The sequence below is a fragment of the Capsicum annuum genome, chromosome 4 (assembly GCF_002878395.1).
Source record: "Capsicum annuum cultivar UCD-10X-F1 chromosome 4, UCD10Xv1.1, whole genome shotgun sequence".
NCBI lineage: Eukaryota > Viridiplantae > Streptophyta > Magnoliopsida > Solanales > Solanaceae > Capsicum > Capsicum annuum.
Genome location: NC_061114.1, coordinates 197480543 through 197490326, shown reverse-complemented (window position 1 = coordinate 197490326; position 9784 = coordinate 197480543).

Genomic DNA, 9784 nt, shown 5'->3' with positions numbered 1-9784 from the left:
AAGTGTAACACACTCTCTGTGTGAGAGTGGTATTATATATTAAGGGGTGAAATAAATACACTTTAAAGATGTTAAGGGGGTAAATAAATAGAAGTTTAGTTTAAGTGCTAAAGTAGGTTGAGCGGACAAGTTCAAGGGGATAAATAAATCATGTCTTTTCTCATTATATTTAAATGTTAAGCCCAATCTAACCAGCCCCCTCCCCCACCCCACCCCCACCCCATCAACGACATCTCCGTTGCCACCATTTTCATTCGTCGTCAGCCAAATATTTCAACCTCATCATGGCACAAAAATCCAAAATAATAACCAATGAAAAATTATTAAACAACTCAAGAAAGCACCAAATATATCATAAACATGGACGAATCGTTGATAACAAAGAATAAATCTTCATTTAATAATCAAGAAAAAATGAATTAAATTAGAAAAAATGGCCTTTTTCTACGTTTTCTTTTTTTTTCTAGGAAATGAATGGAATGAAGAAGTTTGAATTTGTTACGTTGGTTCAAATTATTATAAACTCAATCTTATAATGATTTATTTTTGTTTTACGTTTTCTTCCATATTTGCACTTTAAATTTAAAACTTTTTTATTATAATTTTTTTCTGGATGTGTTCATTATTTTATTTCAAATATGTTAGATGGGAAAGAGTAGAGGCGGGAGAAAAAGAGTTGGAGACAGATAGAGATATATAGAGAAATTATAATATTTGAATATTTTAATGGTGGTTTTCGTGTTTTTGGAGAAGAAGAAGGCGGGCGGTGACGGCAGATGTAGAAAAAATTTATAATGAAAGTTGAAGAACACCAAAAAAAAAAAAAAAATCAGCCAAAAGCACTTTCACGCGCCATTCTCAAGTGGCTTACACTTATTATGCCATGTCAGCGAAAAATGCTTATGCATGTGGTTCAAATTCAGAGTAGTACAGGCGTTCAATATGTAAGGTTGAGTTGAGTGGTCCAAGGAAAATCGCAAAATAAGTTTAAGAATCTATCGATGACCTAAGGTTTATTTTTATAAACTCTACTAAACAACCCTTCTATCACGGTATTATGACAAAATGACCGAAATACCTGTAAAATGTTAGGAGCATGTTTAATTTACTTCGAGCCTGATTCAGATGCTTAACTCCCTTCTATATATAAGAGAAAGTGGACACTTAAAATGATTTGATATACCTTTAAAACAAAGTATATGTGATAAATGTATTTACATTATAGTGAATGTCTATCAAGATCTACTTTGATATCTATTAGGATTTGAAGCATCTGTCTTTTACTCAAACTAGGAGTAAATTTCCCCTATAAATAAAGGGTTCTTTTTCATTGTATTTACAATCTTATGATCTCTCATCCCTCAAGAGAAGAAATAAGAATCACTCACTCTATTCTCTCTACTCTTCTTCTTTATTCTTTCTTATTTTATAACACGTTATCAGCACGAGTCCCTAGCCATAAACATTACGGTTGTTCTAGATCAATAAAGTTTACGTCATTATGTGAGCTTCGGTCATCATCTATTAAAGAATTAAAAGTAAAAGTTCAACATGAATGTCTATTTTGATATTGTCTATGAAGGTAGTATATCTCTATTACTTTTACCTTAGGGTACTGTCTAAACTAAGAGGAGAATAGAGTAGGTTAACTGCTAATGGTTATAGATGTTGTCTTTTGTGATTCTTTTGGTTATTTTAAATTTTAACCCATCATGATATAACCCTTAAGCATCAGTGATTAAAACATAAACTTTGCATTTAGTTAGTTGTGTTTGAGGGCTAAAGCAGATCTTTAATTTCTTGATCATTCACGGGAATAATTATGGGCACTTTAAATATTATCTTCCAGTCCACTGTTATTTCTATATGGCACTTTAATCTATTAACAATAATATGATTATGTTTTCAAATGATTTAGAATGAGATGTGGGTTCAATCCATTGCATGAAAGGGTAAGACGTCGGGTTATAGTCCTGATGCATCACGATGATAAGCTATTGGGTTCAAGTCTCAATATGAATTTATGCCTAAGACGCCTTTATATGGATGAGATGTTGAGTTTAAATCTCAATGTACCATTTTAATGATATTATGATGGCTAAGGCAAAATAATGTGTTTTTGATGAAAAGTCATGAAACTTGTTCATTAAATATGCTCCATTCCATGAAGTGAATTTGGTAGCAATATATGATAAGTCGGAAAGATGACAATTTGCTCCATTCTTGTACTGAAGTAGAAATATATGATATGCTTTGAAAGATATGTATGCCTCAATGTGCTCCCGAAGTAGCAATATCATGAATGAGGTTATAAGCTATCAAAATTTGATAGGCTTAAGACAAGATTATATTTCATTCCTGGGAAATGAGAAGCTTATTAATGCAAACGTGCACTTGATTGTGATGGTATCCCAACTCACCTTCGAATGAGGCAGAATAACTGAGAAGAGTTATTTCTAAATCTACTTCTAAAGTAGTAAATCTGAAATTTATTCATGTAATAGTAAATCTGAAATTTACTAAAGAAAAAAGTACATGTCATGGTAAACTTGGAGTTTACTAAAATAAAAGTTCATAAATTGATATGAACGATTGTGACATCTCGAAGATATGCATATTGAATATTAGACATGTATTAAAGAACTATAAGGTTCTTCGAGAATTGTTTATGTCGCTTGTTCTCATGATAAGTTGGTTGGACCAACTAATGTTGGGATTTAATTCCTTAAATTTGAAAAATATAAAAGGTGAATATGGGCCCGTTCACCTATCATGTGATATGTTGAAAAGATGCATCAATAAGATGATCACATGTACATTCATTGTCAACCTGCAGTTTGACATTCATAAAGTTACTTGCTCAATAAAATTGAGTTAAGAACATAATTTTCAGATTGTGCAATCAAGAAAGTTATCTTGATGATGATGGTTTGGCATTGAATGCCTTCGATAAATAGCTAAACCATCGCTAACGAGAACAAAGCTTCATGTATTGGTATGAAATATGATATGTTGCATACAATTAACACTTGTATGCATTATACCAATAAATTATGATTATTTCTTCCCCTTAATTGGTTCAAGGTCATGAACCAACTATTCCATCTAATAATTTTGATGTGAGGTATACGATTAATGAATGTACCATGATGCACAAAGATGGATCCATCAAAGAAGATAGAGGATGTATGTTAGCTTTCCTAACATAAGGGGAAGATTATAAGCAGCTATGAAGTATTTTAGGAATTGTCATCAGATCCTCATTCAAAAGATAATTCAAGTCAAATGCCAAACACATCTCATATTTAAAATGCAAGTGCTCCTATTTTATGTCTCTAAAGGACAAAGTCTATGCATGCGTGAAGCGTGATAGATCAATCGATTCCAAATGAAATAGTACTTGTATAAAATAAGGAGAAAATAATCATAATAAGAAGGTAATATGTGCTTGAAGACCTATGACATAACACTTCATGAAACCTTATGAGAGATTCAGGTACCTGAAAATAATGAAGTGATGAGATCTCAAAATGTTATGTCGCATTCTGAACCGATACTAAATGATATATCATCAATATCTTTGACATAATATTGGCGCAATATTATGAAAGATTACGAGGATCTTAATTCTACGTTAATTTAAGCATGCTGATGTAGAAACATTTATCAAGTGGCATAAAAGGATGCATCTTGGTAAGTATTAAACTTATTTGATTTGCAGTCCAGATATTTGAAGATGTCACGCATGAAATATTGAATATTGTCACTTGACAAAACTTATCTGAAAAACTTTTAAGGATTTAAAATGCTTGAGGCATATAAAAGTTTATGGGAAACTTATTTATAATCCTTATATTGTATAAGTTTATTGCTTGAACATCATTGGAACTCTTGGAGAGTTTTCAAAGCAATAGATTATTTGCTGAAATTCAAAATATATCGAATTAGATTGGTTATGAAGTACCATATCTTAGTGCAATTAATCCACTCATGTACCTTGCAAATACTACAAGGCATATAGCCTTTTCAGTCAATTTATTAGCAAGGTATATTTCTGCTCCTACTATGAGACATCAAAATGGGATAAAACACATGAGCTTGTTTATTCTAAAGATTGCAGTCCCGATCTTATTAGTCATACTGATGTTGGGTACTTATCTGACCCGCATAAAGCTCGGTCTTAAACAGGCTATGTGTTCATATGTGGTAGTACTGCCATATCTTAGAGATATAAAAGCAGTCTATCATAGCCACTTCATCAAATCATGCTGAGATAATAGCTATTCATGAAGCAAGCCAAGAATGTGTATAGTTGAGGTCCATGATACATCTCATTCGAGAAAAATGTGGTGTGAAATATGACAAAATACCCACGATTTTATATGAAGATAATGCAGCATGCATAGCACAACTTAAAGGAGGATTCATAAAAAGAGATAGAACGAATCACATTTCGCCAAAGCTCTTCTATACACATGAGCTCCAAAAGAATGGAGATATTGACGTACAACAGATTCGTTCAAGTGACTATGTGGCTGATTTATTCACCAAGTCTTCTCCAATTACAACTTTTAAGAAGATGGTGCACAAGATCGGGATACAAAGGTTCAAGGATGTTCTCACTAGAGGGAGTTAATACGCGTAGTACTCTTTTTTCCTTACGAGGTTTTGTCCCACTGGGTTTACCTTGTAAAGTTTTTAATGAGGCAATCGAAATGCGTATTATTAAAGATGTGTACTCTTTTTCCTTGTAAAATTTTTAATGAGGCAACCGAAATGCGTATTATTAAAGATGTGTACTCTTTTTCCTTCACTAGATTTTTTTCCTACTGGATTTTTTCTAGTAAGGTTTTAACGAGGTACATTATCTACCAATTAGACATTCAAGGGAGAGTGTTATAAATGTATTTACATTATAGTGAATATCTATCAAGATCTACTTTGATATCTATTAAGATTTGAAGCATCTGTCTTTTACTCAGACTAGGAGTAAATTTCCGCTATAAATAGAGGGGTTTTGTTCATTGTATTTACAATCTTATGATCTCTCATCCCTCAAGAGAAGAAATAAGAATCACTCTTTCTATTATCTCTACTCTTCTTCTTTATTCTTTCTTGTTTTATAACAGTATAAAATATAATGTGTGTTTGATATAAAAGAAAATATTTTGAAGGAAAAAAATAAATTGTTATTTATTTTCTTGGATGTGTTCAGTATGTCAATATAAAAATTATTTTTAATATATTTATATATAATTTAGACAAACATAATAAAAGATAAGGGTGAGAGCGTGGGACTATGAGGGTGTGAGGTGAAAAATAGATATTCTATCCGTCTTATTTTATGTGACATTTTTTTGATCCGTTTAAAAAGAACGCTACTGGGGAGTTTGGGTCACAGGTGACAAAAGAGTTTTAAAATGAGGTGTAGGTGACACAAGTCTTAATTATTAGTTGGAGGTGACAATTACTTTATTGTGTATTAAGAAAGTTGGAGAAGTTTTAAAATAACCCACAAGTTTTTAAATTTACACTTTGATCCAAATGTATACCTAAAATAACGGGAAACAGAGGAAAAAAAGGCATCTTTCTCTCTCTTCTCATCCATTTTTGTTTTCTCTCTCTTAGCAATTTTTGTTGTTAATTGTTTCTGTTTCTGCTACTTTATTCATCATCTTCTACCTCATCTTCTTCTTGTCGACCATTTGTTGATGTTGTTGTTGTTGGTACAGCGCTACTGCTGCGATCTGACCAATTTCTTTGGTCAAATTTTATTTACTACATCACTTTTCACTTTGGTATTACTTCATAGGTTACTTTGGTAAGTAAAATTATGATTTTTATTCGTATTTGTCATCTGGGTACACTTTTATTTTTCCAACAATAGATTGAACCCCGATTATGAATCCAGCACAAATGCCCACAATTTAAACAGATCAATCATCTGGTGCATCAGATGAGTAATCTGTTGCATAAAACAATTTATCCATTGCATCATCGTATTATCTGTTGCATTAGACGTATTATCTGTTGTATCAAGATGTTTATCTGTTGCATCAGACTAATTATCTGTTGCACCAGACTAATTATCTGTTGCATCAGAATGTTTATCTGTTGCACCAGATAAATTATCTGTTGCAACGAATGATTAAACTATTTGAAACAATACAAATCAACCCCTACCACAAACCCAACAGATAAATCTTGCTATTACTACTGGATTCTAAATTATTTCTTTTAACGTCGAATCGTTAAAATGTTTGTTGAGAAGATAATAGACAGAATGGAAATTAAATATGGATTAAAACGTCAACGATCAAACATAATTTATTTATTAAACAAATAAAAATACATATAATAGACTAAAAGAAAAATAATAGTCTAATTATTATTATTATTATTATTATTACCAGCATCATCATTGCCGGCCGGCCAATCTTCAATCGGAAGTAGCAAGGCCCTCCTCAGCCCGCGTATCTCGCGGAGCATTCTTGATCTAACTCCTCCCAATTCCCATTGCAGATCACGAACTTGATTCCGAAGTTCATTCACGGCGTCTTGCAGAAATGCAACGTCCCACACTAGGTCAGCCATAATCTTATCTTCTAGAGTGTAATATGAAAGACGAGATGCAATAAATAAATAGAGTGTGTATTTGAATGAACGATTGAGTAAGGACGAACCTATTTATAGAGGATTAAATTTAAATGAGAGGCAAAAAGGCGCGACTATTCACCTCCATACATTAATTAAATTTTTGATTAAATTAAGAAAATAAATATTATGATATAAGTCATAACTTTTCAGATTATTATTATTAATTAGTCTTTCGAAGAACCATTTTTATTGAGTTGTGGCAACAGATTTTATATCTGTTGCATCAGAGAACACATCTGTGACAACAGATATATTATCTGTTGCAACAAATATAAAATATGTTGCATCAGATAACATATCTGTTGCAACATATAATCTAACTGTTCATCTCCATTTATTAATTATATTTTTTATTAATGTCAAAAGTAATGAATTAATTAAATTAAGAAATATTGTGATTATTAATTAGTTCTTTCCAAGAAATGCTTTTATTGAGTTGTGACTCGAAATAGGTTGCATCAGATAAATCATCTGTGACAACAGATATATCATCTGTTGCAACCATAGTGAACCTGTTGCATTAGATAATTTAATTGTTGCAATATATAATCTACTTTTAAAAAAAAAAAAAGATAACTATATCATCATATTATTAATCCAAATTTGCTTACTTTTTTATTTTATAAATAAAAAAAATACCTTTTCAAATTCCTTAATAAAATAATAATCATTTTATTATATAATAAATAATTAAAAAAATAAAAATGGTGAAAAGTCACGATTAGTTATTAAAATTGTGGTTATAAATTATGTTTATTATTTATTTACGAAACATTTTTCATATTGAATAATCGAAACTCCGAGTCATGTATTTCTTTTCACCCTCTCAATAACAACAATAGTCCTTTTTTATTAATAACCGTCAGGTGCAACATATGATCGATCTGTCGTAGCAGATTAACCTCTAACTATTGACACAAATTGCTACTCAATCCCTACCACCAACCGTCGACATGTTGAGAACAAGGAATAAACAGAATGATTATTATTAAATACTAAATAAGAATTAAAAATTCAAAGTCGACAACAAAATGAAATGAATGTTCATAGATTTTTGAATATCTTGGGTAGATTTGATATACAAAAGGAGGAAAATAATCGCTAAACTAAAAAATATTACCTAATTATTATTACTACTATTATTATTATTGTCAATCATACATCTTTCATTTATCCGGCAGCCTTACTCCGAAGTTAGCCAAATATCTCTCTGGAGTTCATCAATCAAACTACCTTTGAAGTTCACGCAAGGACTCGATATGAATATTCTTGTACGAATCTGGATCATCCATATTTGTAAGGAGGAACCTATTTACAAATTATTGTATCTCGGAAAGAAAAGAAAATTGCTTTAAAATAAATCTAACAGATGGGTAATCTGTTACAAAATATATTCTTTCTGTTAGATAACTTACAACATACTGGCAATCTTTTTGCAATAGATGTATATATCTATTTGATTTTTGCAACATGTTGATCACTGTCGTAACAGATGTCTCCAATTGATTGACAATTTAAACAGATGTGTCATCTGTTGTAACAAACTAGTCATCTGTTTATTCAATTTAAGCCATAGATGGGCTAGGAAGAATAAGGTGCGTGCAGATGGATCCACTATCATATATGTGGGAGTTAAGTATGTATTACTAATAAGGATACCGGGACAACACACATAAAGTACAATATTTTTGTGAATGCAATTTTTAACCGATTAGGCATTGATCATTCAAACGAGATCATGTATTGTACCATTAAGTTTGATGGGTTTGAAATTGATAAGGCGAAGGACCTCATGAAGATAGTGCAGATACCATGTTACTAATTACTGGCGGTTGGTGCTCGTGTTTATGCGTGTCAAGTTTTGAGAAGGGATCAATATTTGTCATCACTGCAGAGAACCAATAGCGATTGGACTTAACTTTAAGTGTGCATTGGACCCTTAGAGGGCCCTCGAAGCCTCGCATTGCATCAAACAAGAATGGAAACCAATATAGTTATTGCCCTGGCCAAAATTTATATGGTTGGATTGCTCGCTCGGGTTGATAATTATATACCAGAAGGTGCGGTAGGAGAATGCTTTCGAGGGAAAATAGGTTGTTGATGGAAGACTATATCATCTGAGAGCTAATTAAAGAAGAGACACAGGGTAAAAAGTAACTTATAACGAATCTGGTCGATAGAATTATCTTAACAGATGAGAAATCTGAATCAAATGCAAATATGAAAGTGTATCCGGTAACAGATCAAAACCAAGACTCGATTCATTCAGTCTGTAGCGCTCGTCATTTTGTTTTCTACATGATGATTTATATGTATTAATGTCAGGTTCTTACAACAAGAACTGTATAAATCAATATCCATAAAATTGATTTATATAACTACCGGCATGATGCTTTAACAGCCCATCGGTAATCCATTCTGAATAGTCGTCGATCAACTGTATTAGTTTTTTTGGACCCTCGTTCGAGATGTTAAACCCTTCAAATGGGTAATTTTTCGTTCTCCCAAACTGACAGGCTTCACTTTTTTTTCATCTTTGGAAGCAGTTGATGGATTATCTACTGTCATAATATGCTCTTCGGCAGTAGCTGTGACATCCACCTGGAAAGCCAAAATTGTCAATGCTAAGTAGAGATATACAACAGATTTTTCATCTGTTACAACAGATGATTCTTATGTTGCATCAGGTGGATTATCTGTTGGGACAAATTTGAACAGGTAAATCAGAGCAGTATGATAATTTTGAACAGATGACCCATCTATTGCAACATAAGACTCATCTGTGGAAACAGATAACGAATCTGATGCAACAGGTTAGACAACAGTTGTAATAGATGTATATATCTGTTTGATAATTTTCAGCAGATGTATCATCTGTTGAAACAGATATGTGCTTGTTTGTTTTTCGAACAGATGATGTACATTCACCTTCTTCAGCTTATGTTGCTCTTCTGTGGCCCTTGCACACTGAACATCGGAGCAAGACAAATACAGAGGCATTGCAATCTTGATTTTTTTTATGATTAATGATGCCTTGGAAGTGTCTTTCCTTCTCCTCTTAGTCGCCTTGATCTTTAGTGGAGTGTCTGGATATAAAATCCTCTTTGATGGAATGACACCCCTCTTA